Source organism: Nannospalax galili, unplaced genomic scaffold, assembly GCF_000622305.1.
Source record: "Nannospalax galili isolate Female #2095 unplaced genomic scaffold, S.galili_v1.0 scaffold452, whole genome shotgun sequence".
NCBI classification, from domain to species: Eukaryota; Metazoa; Chordata; class Mammalia; order Rodentia; family Spalacidae; genus Nannospalax; species Nannospalax galili.
Window position 1 is genome coordinate 177,299 of NW_008333659.1, and position 13,340 is coordinate 190,638.

A 13,340-nucleotide genomic window follows, 5' to 3' on the forward strand; every position below is an offset into this window, starting at 1 on the left:
AACAATCATCTGCAGTTTCTTTATAGATGGTTAAAAACAAAAACAAAAACAAAACAAAACACCTGAGCATTTAATTAATAAAACTTGAAATCTTGGTTAAATTATCATTTGAGGTTCAATTTTTTATTGTTGGCTTTCTGAGATAAGGTCTCGCTCTACACCCAGGCTCCCTCAGCCCCTTGAGTGCTGGGATACAAGCAAAGCATACACCACCACATTTGGCTCTAAGGTTTAAATTTTGCAGACCATTCTGGAAATGGATAGTAGTGAAGTGGAATACTTGGAGTTTTTAAATGAAGCCTTTCATATGAGCAAATATAAGATACCAAATCAGTACCATAAAATTAATATTAAAATACTTGAAGGTCAAAGATAATGTTCTCAACACATCATAGCCAGAATATGCTTCCAATTCTGTGCAAGTTAAAAATACAGGAATACATGGTAAGTTAAATTTGGGGAATAATAATTATACTAGCTAAAAACAATGTGGGGCTTAGAGTCTGATTAGTTTCAAATCCTGCCTCTCTTATACATGTGGCCCTTTTAGTAAGTTCTTTGAAACTTGTCAGTGCTCTTGTGGCAAAATGAAGACACACAGAAACTTGAGAGATTGAATGAAATCATGTGCATTAAACTGTTTAGTACATTACTGAGCATTTTACCAAAAGTAATTGGTACTGTTCTTACTAATGAGTAGGAATCAGTGTTTGGAGATGCAGTGTGGTATTGTTGATAATGGCCCCACAAGACTATGCTTGAATATGGAACCTACTTTGTTCATCATGGTCACTTTACTATCTGTGTCTTAGTTCTTTATTTGTAAGTTGAAGATCTTATCTGTCAGGGTTTCATTGAATAAAAAGATCAGATGCATTTGTAGTTAGTAGAGGACTTGGCACACATAAGCATTTGGTAGATAGTTCTTAGTGCCTCCCCCCAGAATATTTCTGGCAAATGTGTTTGAAGAAAAAGAACTTGGGGGAGGGATATGACAGAAAAGCTTGCAGTATGTTTTTCTTCGGATTGGTGAACCACAGCACAAAGGGTAGCCTAGTTTCCTAGTTTAGAAAATCTAAACATTCTCAACTCCCTTGGAATCTAGGTATTTCTTAGACCTCCAAAGCACCAATCTATTTTAGCACAGTATGTCTTAATGTTCCCTAAGAAACAAATGTTAAAAGGTTGATTATGTTATGGTGGGCTCATAAAATAGACTACTTCACTTTATACAGAAATTAGAAGTCTGAAGTGGTGAGTTTCCTCAAGATTATCAATAATTCACAATTTAATGACAAGAGGTCTCTGTATATCCTGCGTAAACTTGGCAGTATTCGTGGGCATGCCTAGCAGATGATGGTGCATGTTTGTGTGTGATAGTTATGTGTGCTGTTACTTTCAAAATTACCTTCAGTTAGGCTCCACCCCCCGCTTTTTTTTGGTCTGTACTGGAAGTTGAACCCAGGGCCTTGTGCATGCTAGAAAAGTGCTCTAGCACTGAGCTGTATCCCTAGCCCTTCTGGCCTTGTTTTTGAATCTGTTTTATATTTCTTCAGCTGGAGTTGAGATCACCCATACCGGGCGAGAGGATTTTATAACAAATTTGGGTAGAAAATCCTTAGCCCAAGTAAGCCCTACTTTCTTTCTTGGGCATGCTTTATCTTTATCCCAGTTCTAAAATAGGGAAAAATTAAAGCATTGCTGAAGGTGGGAGCCATGGCTCAGCAGTTAAGAGCACATGCTGTTTCTGCAGAAGACCTGAGTTCGATTCTCAGCATCTGCATTGGGTGGCTTGAAACCTCCTCTAACTCTAGCACCAGGGTATCTGACCTCTCTGGCCTTCTCAGACACCTGCACTGAAGGGCACATACCTTCACATATGCACATAATGAAAATAAATTTTTAAAGCATTCCTGAAACATTAAGTTATGTGGAGTATTGTCCCATGCCCCATGCAGGTGTGATATATACTACTTTATTGCTTCTCAATGACTGGAACCTGTATGAGATAACAGTGGTAGACTAGAAGTACAGAGTCTCAGGCTCTGCCCCAGACCTAGCAGTGTGAAACTAGGGTTAAACCCGGCAGTCTGTATTCTTACAACATCCCAGTGATTGTGACAGAAAGGTCAGTCATCTGTTATGTTAAAATGAAAGAGCTGGGGAGATTTGATGGTGGGAGGGTGATGGTACATATTAGGTCTTTCAGTCTCTGGCACTTGAAAAAAAAGTTTTGAGATAAAATTTATAATACTGTATAATATTATTTAATAATATATAATTCGGAATTTATTGTTTTGGTTTTAAAGATGGGGGTCTCATTCTGTAGCCAAGGCTGGGCTGGAATTTGCTGTGTAACTCAAGCTGACCTTGAACTCTCAGTCCTCCTGCCTTACCCTACTGAGTACTGTGATTCCAGGCATGAACCACCACAGCCAAATCCTTTTTTTTTTTTTTTTAATTTCTATATGGCACTGAAAATTCCCTGAGTAAGCATTTCATTATTTGATGTCAAAAACTTTTAATACTTGGACCAAGATGACAGGGATTTCACCTTAGCCTCTACTAACAGTGGCTGGTTGTCAAAGAATGTTCTAGACTTGATTGATATATTAGCTATTAGAATAAAATTTCCTGAAGAATAAGTCTTGGTTAGCTGTGTCTAAATTCTCATTGTTTTCTTTGTGAAGTTTAGAATGTGTGTCTTAGGAATGGTGGAAAAATTTTTCTAAAACAAAATACAACCGAAATTTAAAACTTAATAAAACTTGGGAATGAAGAGATGGCTTAGAAGTTAAGAGCACTGACTGCTCTTGCAGAGAACCTGGGTTCGATTCCCAGCACCCACATGATGACTGACAACTGTCTGTAGCTCCAGTTCAGCCCACTTCTGATCTCCACAGGCACTGCATGACACAGGTACACTTACACACATGCAGGCAATGCACTCATGCACATAAAAATAATAAAGATATTTTTAAAGAATTAATAAAGTATTAGCTTTTCATATGGATCATTCTGTTACATTATTCGGTGCAATGTTAAAAATACTCTTTGAGCAGGTAGGCACAGTGGTACAGGCCTGTAATCTCAGCTACTTGTGAGCCTGAGGCAGATGGATCACAAGTTCAAGGCATGCCTATGCTACAGAATGAGTCCAGGGCAACACAGATCCTGTCTCAAAAGAAAAGTGGAAAATAAAAGGAGGAGGTGTTGGTGCTGGGAACATAGCTCAGTAGCATAGCACTTTCCTAGTATGCATAGAAACCTAAGTTCAATTCCAAGGGCTGCAAAAGAAAAACTTCAAAAATAAAAGAAAAAAGAAACATGCTCTGAAATATTAACTCTACTAGTTTGTGTATAAAAGAAGTTATAAGATGAAAAGTGTTGCTTCTTTTGTAAAGGTGAAGACTTACTAAGAAGAGCACGGTAATTCTGACAGCATAGGAGAAAACAATTCACAGATTACTTGAAGTGAAAAATTAATTAGTGCCCCCGGCATTGACATGAGCAGTTTCATTTAAAAGAAAACCTAAGAGGACAGTTGTACTATAAATTCATTTTAAAGCTTAGTATAATTCTTTTGAAATGAACACTTCTCATAAAATCATCTCAAATTTGTGGTGAAATGTTATAATTATTAATAAATGCACCTAATGTTTTGGTCTTTTATTTTTGTTTCATTGTTTATTGAATTTTTGTGTATTTCATACATGACATCTCAATCAATCTTAATCATCTTTATACCCCCTTCCCTACTGGCACCCTCCCATAGCCCCCCCACCACTAGAATTCATACATTCTGTCATTTGTCTTAAGGCCCATTGTGTCAAGTTAGTGTCCCCAGACATCCCTCAGTGCAAGTTCATCTACTGAGGTCTAGTCAATTCAGAGTCTCTTGCTTTAGGAAGATCAGCTCTTATTGCATTACCTGCCTGCCTTCCTTTCTTCCTCCTTCTCTCCCCCCATCCCTCCCTCCCTTCTGCTTAGACCTGGAACTTTGTTAACCCAGGATAGCTTTGAACCTATTGATTCTTCTGCCTCAGGCTCTGGAGTGCTAGGATTCCAGGCATGAGTCACCATGCCTGACTATACAATGTCTGCTATGCAGTAACCATTCAGTAAAACCTTGTTGAGTTTAAAAAAATATTTTATTACTTTTATTTTTTGTGTATGAGTATATTGCTTGCATGCATGTAAGTGCACCCATGTCGTGCTATGTTCATGGAGGTCACAAGAGGGCGTCAGAAACCCTGGAACTGGAGTCACAGATAGTTGTTAGCTGCCATGTGGGTACTGGGACCCAAACCTGGGTCCTCTGCAAGAGCAGCCAGTGCTCTTAAGTACTGAACCACCATCTCTCCAGCCCCCAAAACTTGTTGAATTTTAATGCCAGCAGAGAGACTATTAAGTGTCAAATCCTATAAATTAATTTTTATCCATACACATGAAAGAGCTTTGCCTGTGATCTAGCTGAGTATCCTAAGATGTGTGTAGCATTCAAGGTGAGAAATTGAAGAGAGATGTACAAGTTGATTTATCTCAAGCAAGCTGTAATTGTAAATAAAGTCGTAACTTATCATGACAAATTTTAAACATATGTGAAAGTTAAGACAGTATAATTGTTTTGCTCAGCTTTCTACCACTGTGACAGAATACCTGGGCTATCTTAAAAAGAGGAAAGGTTTGTTATTGGCTCACAGTTCAGATGTTTCAGTCCATGGCCCTTGTCTCTTTTGCTCTGGGCCTGTGGTGGCAGAGTTCATCATGGTGAGAACATGTGGAGGAGGAGGTCTGCTTGCCTCATTGTAGCTGGGAAGCAGAGAAGGGGCTGGAGTCCCAGTATTTCTGTTAGGAGCATGCCTCCAGTGACTGGAATTTTTCTGCTAGGTCCCACCTCCTTACAGCCAGGGTTCTAAGTCTTGCTTTTGGTTCACATTTCATATCCGAACCACAACAATTACATTCAAATAGCTCTCATCTCATTTTAACAATGCTCCAGCACCAATCTAGTAACCTCTATACTTTATTTACTTCCTTTTTTTGAACACTTTTCCTGTCCCCCACTATAGAATTATTTTTAAGTAAGCCCTAGAAATTACCATTATAAATATTTTGACATGCATATCTAAAAGATAAACACTCATTTTGAAAGCAGTCTCAGTATTAGGACATGTATAAATTTCCAATACTTCCTTAAAAGAGACAGTTGTCTACTTGGTGTTTAGATGTCCTTGATGACAAAATTGGTTTTTGCAATTTTAGGATCATGAGCCAGTGACATGGCTCAGTGGGTAAAGGTGCCTGCTATTAGTCCTGATGACCTGAGTTCCATCCCTAGAACCGACATGGTGGAAGGAGAGAACCAGTTCTTACAAGCTGTCCTCTGATCTCATATATGTGATATGGCATGCAGATGCATGTACACACATAACACATGCCACACAATAAATAAATGTAAAAGAAATTTGAACTTTCAGAATCAGAATCTAACCAATTATAGTTTATACATTGTGTTTGGCTGATATGAATCTCTCTAGCTCTCCCTCCTGAGTTTTATTGCACTCTTTTTTTCCTATATAGTTTCCCTCCCTCTAGACCTTGTTGAATAAATCTTGGTAGAGTTGTTTATTAATGGCATGTTTCTTTATACTTTGATTTTTCTGTAATTTTCTAGACTACTTAGCTTTGGTAATGTTCTGTACTTCCACAGCAAGCCCAGTTGTTTCCCTTTGCACTGTTAGTTATCAATATCTTAATGAGATTAATGAACTGCCTAGGGTGATATAAATATTCTCTATCTATACTGCCAAATATGGTAGCCACATATGGCTATTGTGTGCTTGAAATATGGCTCACGTATGTGAGGAATTTTAGTTTAAATTTATATAGAAATCCATATAACAGCTATGTGTGGCTGTTGATACTGAATTAGACAGGGCCAATTAGTCTATTTAATAACATTTTGTAAATGTTATGTCTTTTTATACTATTCAAGTATTTATGTAATAAACTTCCTGTCAACAATGAGTTGGTTGTTCTGAAAATCATGCTTAAAGAAAAGACACAATCAAAGCCTATCTCTCTCCATTCCCAAGTTTTCAAAATGAGTTGATGCTTTAGCATCCTCTAAAGGCCACTGTTATGGCTTATTTTGTTCTAAGGATCATTAAATCTTGAACACTTAGACATAATGTATTTCCTTTGTATTAATGATTTTCCCCACTTCTCTTTATATTGTTCCGTCTTTAGAGAACCGAGTCCTTTTCACACCGTCCTAGTAATCTCTGGTATTTTTTTAGGATCTCAGGTCACTTTTAGCGGGAATGGTATTTTGATACATAGTTTAGGCTACTGTGTTTTTCATGGTTTCTTGTCTTTTCAGTAGATGAAACTGGGACACATGAATATGAATATTTATTTGTTTTGTTTTTCCCCTCTATTTTTTAATGTAGAAACTGATTAGCTAAGTGGCATGTGATCAGTAACCAAGAACATCCAGTACACCCAAAATATTTTTAAATATTTAAAATAAGATTTTTTTTTTTTTTTTAATCACCTACCTGGGGATAGCCCTTAAATAGTTCCCTAGAACTTTTTCCAAGTTTTTGACATTTCACAATGACTTAAGAAGCTTTTAAAAATCCCAAGATTCTTCTTCAGACATTTGAGTCATATATACTAGGGTTGGGAGTGGAGGCAGGAATCAGGCAGCTTTAGACACCATTGCTTTGGGACTTAAGTTTTATGGTCTGGGGATACCAGGGGATGATACTTTATTAGGAAAAAGGGGCTCATAAATAGGGCTGGATTAGTGAAAACATTACTTGGCTATTTTAGATATTTTTCTTTCTGTGTAGTTGAGATTGTTTTCACTGGCTTGACATTTGTATCAACCTGAGAACATTGCCTGACGCAGAGAAGTCTCAGATCAGCTGGTGTGGACGCAGTGTGAGAACCACAGGGAATGGCAATATGGAGTGGACATGTTCACTCTTCCAGCTTAAGAGGGGTAAGGTGTCTCAGAAACTTACCTGATCATTCCACAAGAGATAGAGAGACCTTAGGGATTTAGAGGAAGCCTAACTGGTGACTGCAGTGTTCTTTAAGGTCTTTGTATCACAGATTTCAGTAATCATGGTCATAGTCAATTATTTGGGGATGAACTAGTATGATAAGAAAAATCAAGGACATCTGGCACTAGCAATACCTGAAGATACCGGCATGCCAAATGGCCTCTAGCTAATAGACAAAACCCAGACACGTTTGATTAGTCAAATAAACAAATACTTTCATGCATTAGTTAAGTATAGAAAGATGGCCATTGTTGCTCTAACAATGTGTCAGTAATTTCCTATGCTAAGAACTAGGTGTTTGTTTTAAATTTTACAGACAGAGCTTGTGTGCTGACACAGATGGACTGTGAGAGGACCTGCTTTAGCTGTCATCTTCTTATCATAGAATGGCAACACCACCTCCTACTCACGGGTTTATACTATGACTGAAATATTGTAAGTCATCTGACATGGTTTCTAGCAGATAGATTAAACATTCAGTCAGAGAGTACTTGAATAGCTGTCTCACGCTTCCAGGTGTGTGTGGGATGCACACACACGCACGCACGCACGCACTCATGCACCAAAAAAACAGATGGATGCTATTCCTGTTTCCTACCTAAGAAAGTCAGCTTTGCCCAGACAGGATTTTTTATTGTCACATCTTTAGCTCATAAGGGACTAGAAGGAAGATACAAAACACATATGTATGCAATCAACAAATGAATGAAGCATAATTGTAACAGACAAAAGTTTTAGTTAAAAAAATATGAAAAGGGATAGGATGAAAACTAAATGAGAAACAATAAAGCTGATGTTCTTTTGATAAAATGGCTGGAGAAGATTTTTTTGATGTCTTTAAAGAGCTGTAGGAAGAGTAGAAAGAACATTTCAGGAAGGCACAATATGTACAAAGGCTCCGAGATGGAAAGTCACCTACAGGAGTTGAAAACCGAGTCAACTAATTTGCTTAGAAAGAGCAAAGAAGATGTCAGGAGATGAGGCTAAAAAAGTCAGAATAAGGCATTTTTTTCCAGATTGATAATTGTGACTTTCACTAGTGAGAGTTTGCTTTTACTCAATCTTTATATATTTAATTTAAAATTACTGATATTTCAATTAGATGCAGTGGCATACATCTTTCATCCCAGCATGAGAGAGAGAGAGAGAGAGGAGGGGGGAGAGAGAGAGAGAGAGGCAGGTGAATTTCTGTGAGCTTGAGACTGGTCTCCTCTGCCTAGCAAGTTCCATGCCAACTGGGGCTACAGAGAGATCCTGTCTCTCTCACACACACAAAATGAAAATAAAAACAAATTATTGATCTTTGCATTAAAATCAACCACATTTCCCCATTGGTTTGACTTATTTTTCCATCTCTTGTTACAAATTATTTTCCTATTGTTTTGTTCTTACCATATTTAAAGCATATACCTTTTACTAACTATAATAGCTTAATGTAAATTATTGATTTTTAAAATTACTTACACTGTAGGTTAGTAACTAAGTGAATAAATAAATAAACCACTTCCGTGCATTTGCTCCCCTTCTGATATGTGAGCTTTTGTGGTATTTTTAGTTCTCCCTATTTAAGGTCTGTTAAGATTTATACAACTTACTGGGTTTTTGTATGTGCCCCTGTACTGTTTGTCTTGACTCACTGGAGATGCCCCAGAGAGTTTGAAGAGACTGTTACAGTAAATTCTCTAGGATGGCTTGTTGGTGATAGTTTTTTTTTTTTCTTTTTTCTTTTTTTTATTGTTTCTGAAAACATTTTTTTTTTTGCTTTCATTTTTAAATATTTTCACTGTGTGTAGGATTCTATGTTGGAAGTAATTTTTTTTCCTTTTTTTTTCTTTCTTTTTTGATTATTTTTTTTCCATGTATCAATGTTTTGCCTGCATGTATGGAACTGTACCTCTATTGTACAGAGATCAGAAGAGGTTGTCAGATCCTTTGGAATCTGAGTTATAGACAGTTGTTAGCTGCCATGTGGGTGCTGGGAACTGAACCCAGGTATTCTGCAAGAGCAGCCAGTGCTCTTCTTTTGGTTAATTTGAAATGGGTATCACTATGTCTCTCTGGCTGTCCTCAAATTCACTATGTAGATTGGGTTGGTCTTGAGTTTGCAGTGATCCTTCTGTTTCTGCCTCTCAAGTGCTAGGATTATTGCATTAGAAGCTTGAGCCACTATGCCTGGTAGTAATTTTTTATTAGCACTTTAAATCATGCCTTTCTATTATCCTTTTGCTTCCATTGTTTTAGCTGGGAAGTCAGCTGTTAGTATAATTATGTTCTTGTGAAAGTAGTGTGTATTTTATCCTTTGGTTATTTGTGGGGGTTTTTTTGTCTTTAGTTTAGGCAGTTTGATTGTGTGTCTAGAGATGCTTTTCTTTGTATTCTTTTGACAAGGAATTGTAAGTATCCTTAAATTTAATGGCTTAAAGTACCTATCAGATAATGTCAACATCTAGATATCTTACAGATTTTTGTCTCTTTTTTAAAATGAAAATTTGCCCTTTTTCATTCCTGCTTTTTATTCTGTACATACATCATGTTCTTGGTATTTCCCTTGCAAGGTAAATTACATCTGTTGAGGGCTGTCTTTCTGCAAAGGCAATTTACATTATTACTGGGTTGAGTTATGTCATCTCTAAGATTTTTCCTTTCATCTTTTCCCTGAATCTACAATATTTTTGTATCCCTCTGATGCTTTCAAACAGTTTTAGAAGCAAAATTTATCTATCAATTTTAATTTCTGTCACTGGTAAAGTTGGTCTGATATACAGTGAAAAATAAGTTTTATCATAAAAGCTACAGATAGGCCTGGCAGCACAAGCCTGCAGTCCCACCTACTGGTGAGGTGGAAGCAGGGGTATCATAAGTTCAAAGTCTGTCTGGAGAACTTGGTGGACCCTGTCTCAAAATGAAAAAAGAAAAGGAAAAACAAGACTAAAGATATAGGTTAGTGGTATAGCGCTTGATGCCTGAGGCCTTAGGTTTAGTTAGTCTCCCTTACTGGCAGACGGGGGAAAAGCAACAGAATGCATAAAGGAGTTTTAAATAAAGGATTGACGCAATCTGATTCCCATTTTAGGATTGTCTTTTTTTTTTTTTTTTTTGCCTCCCAAGTGCTAGGATTAAAGGTGTGTGCCACCACGCCCGGCTAGGATTATCTCAAATCATTTGTTTTATCGTCTTTTCTCCTAAATGTCTCTAAAGTTTGTTTTTAGCTACAATTTGTTGTTTTTAATCTGAACTGTAGTCAGTAGCTTAGCTTCTTGTTTTTACCTCAGTTTCTTGGTTCTTTGAGATTCATGTAACGTAGCAATGTTAGATTCTTTTCCCTACAATCTAGTTTCTTGAATGTCTAGATGTGGAATTTAAAAATAGCTATGTAATCTTTTCAGTAATAGTATTAGTCACATTTTATAGAAAAACAAATCAGCTTCAGGTGATGAAATAACTTGCTCAAGGTTATAGAGGCAGAGGAGTGTTGAATTTAGAGGCTCTTTGAATTCCAGGGCCCAGATCTGACTTTTTATATTATAAATATATGCAAGATACTTCTTGGTTTATATTGGAGTCACATCCTGATAAAACCATTATTAGTTGGAAATATCCTAACTTGGCAATGCATTTAATACTCCTAATGTAATAAACATATCTTCACAACACAGTGCTTAGTTAAAATTTAATAATAAAACTTAAAAAGTTTTTAGATCCTCTCCCCTATCTGCACCTCACCATACTACTTTCCACCTAATTTCATGTTCCATAACTATGGTATATACACACACACATGCATGCGTGCATACATATTGAGGCCTTTAGGGTCAAATTTGTGTCCTGTCCCCAAATGTCCTTCATTGTGGATCTATCTATAGGATCCTGGTTAATCTACCAAGAATCTCACCCTTAAAAGAGTCTGACTTTCCCTTCCAAGCAGCCATCAGTTTCCAATAGTTCTTCATTTAAGGTTGGGGTTTCTTACCTACTTTATCATGTCTATGTTGGACTTTTGTCTAAGTTTACATGAGACTTGTGCATGCTGTAACCATTGTTGTGAGTTCATATGCTTAATTTCTCAACTGTATGGAAAACTCTGTTTCCTTGTGGTCATCTACCACCTCTGGCTCTTACAGTCTTTCTGCTACTTCTTGTGCAATGATCCCTGAGCCTTTGAGGCAGAAGTTTGATATACATCTTCAATTCAGGAATAATCACTCTGCAGTCTCTTATTCTCTGCATGTTGACCAGTTGTGCATTTTTGTGTTAATCACCACCTGCTGCATAGGGAAACTTCTCTAGCAAGAGCTGAGAGATTGAGAGACGCATTAGTCTATAAGTATAATAGTAAGGCATTAGGAGTTGCTTTAATATTATATCTATTTAGCAGAATAACTGTTAGGCTTTCCCTTATGGCCTGTTACCTATCTACCTACAGGTTCCTAAGCCTGATATCAATGTCAGGTATGGGCCTTGTCTTATGAAATGGACATTAAACCCAATTAGAAAGTGATTAGTTACTCCCATAATATTTGTGCCACTATTATACCCTCTGGTACTCTCATATTATATCTTGACAGGCCAGTTGTTGTTGAAACCTGGAGGATTCACAGCTTGGTAAGGTTAATGATTAATTTTTCTTTTTTCTGGTAGGATGTATAGCACCTTCCAGCACTAATATAAACTAGCCAGTAGGTATGAGGTTTTGAAGTCAGTAACAGATTGATTTTTCCTTGTTTTTACTATGACACATGTATGTTATGTCTTTAGCAATAGGGTCTTACTGTCAACTTCTGGTGGGTATCCAAGAGGAAAGACAATGGCCATTATTGTTTGGGGCTCTAGAGATCCTCTGGTCAACATCTTCAAAAGAGGGAGCCCATCCCTGGTATTGGGCTTTTACTTGTCCCCCTGTTATAAGGTAACTCCTTCAGTCTCCTTTTATATTGTTTATGTAGGTTTCCATATGTTTTTTAAATTCATTTTTTTGATGTTTTTATTGAATTTTTGTGAATTTCATACAATGTATTTTGATCATATATCTGTACCCTCTTACTAGTCCCCCATCCAATTTTATGTACTCTATCTATCTATCTATCTATCTATCTATCTATCTATCTATCATCTATCTATCTATCTATAGAGGCCTATAGAGTCAAATTTGTGTCCCTAAATGCCCTGCAGAATGGATTCACCTACCCATATGGCTTTAGTGTTAGCTATTCCCTCCCTATACTTCCCCCTTTACCCTCCCATTTTAAAAACTTTCATTGTACATATTCACTGGACTTAATACTTGAGCTAACTTTGATTAAAGAAAGTGCTTTGTAGCCAAGTGATTGGGATTGTCAGAGTGGTGGAATCCTACTGTGCTACATAGGAGGAAACTGCTTTTTCAACGTATTTTTAAAATTAGAGACTGAAGACCTGCACCACTGGCTAACTCTCCTAGCCTGCAATCCTATCCTCAGTCCTCTTGGGGTAAGTCTATAGTGCAGCCCTCCGTGCCTTGAATCCCCAAGCCACATTCACCCTTCCATCTCCCCCGCTGTTCGCTACTCCCAGTTTGGGACCTGTGCCAATCCTAGTCTTGGAGCCCCAGACACCTGGGGAACTAATACTGCTTCCTGATCCTTCTCACCCAGACCAGCGGAGTGCCTTCTCTGGGCCCCAGGAGCACTGCTTCTGGGCCTGGCCCCAACCTCACCTCCCTCTGCTTCCTGGGCCTGCACCACCCACCAGCGTCTTTCCGGGACACTGGGGCTGACCTTTCGTCTTCCTGATCCTTTGCATCCAGAACAACCATCTCCTCAGTGCAGTCCCCAGGAGGCCTTGGGGCCTCTTCCCGCCCCATCTGCCTTTGCATTTCTGGGTGGCATGGCCACCAGCTGCTCTAGACCAGGGTCTTTCCTGGACCAAGCTCCCAGGCCAGTCCAACCCCAAATTCCTGAGGCCAAAATTGTTCCTGGAGGGATCCAGACCTTCACCTCCCTCTACTTCCCTGGTCCTGCAACACCTTGCTGGGGCTGACAGCCACTTTCTGGGGCTCCGAGGCTTACCTTTCCTCTCCCTGATCCTTTGCATCCAGTACAACCCAGCTACTCAATCCACTCCCTGGTAAATCTTGGGGCTTCTTCCCACCCCATCTGCCTTTTCATCCCTGCGTGGCATGGCCTCGGCCAGGATCTCAGGTCAGTCCAACTCCCAAGTTCCTGAGGCCAAAATCGTTCTTAGTAGATTCCAGACCTAAAGAGAAAGTCTGAAAACTTCTGACCCACA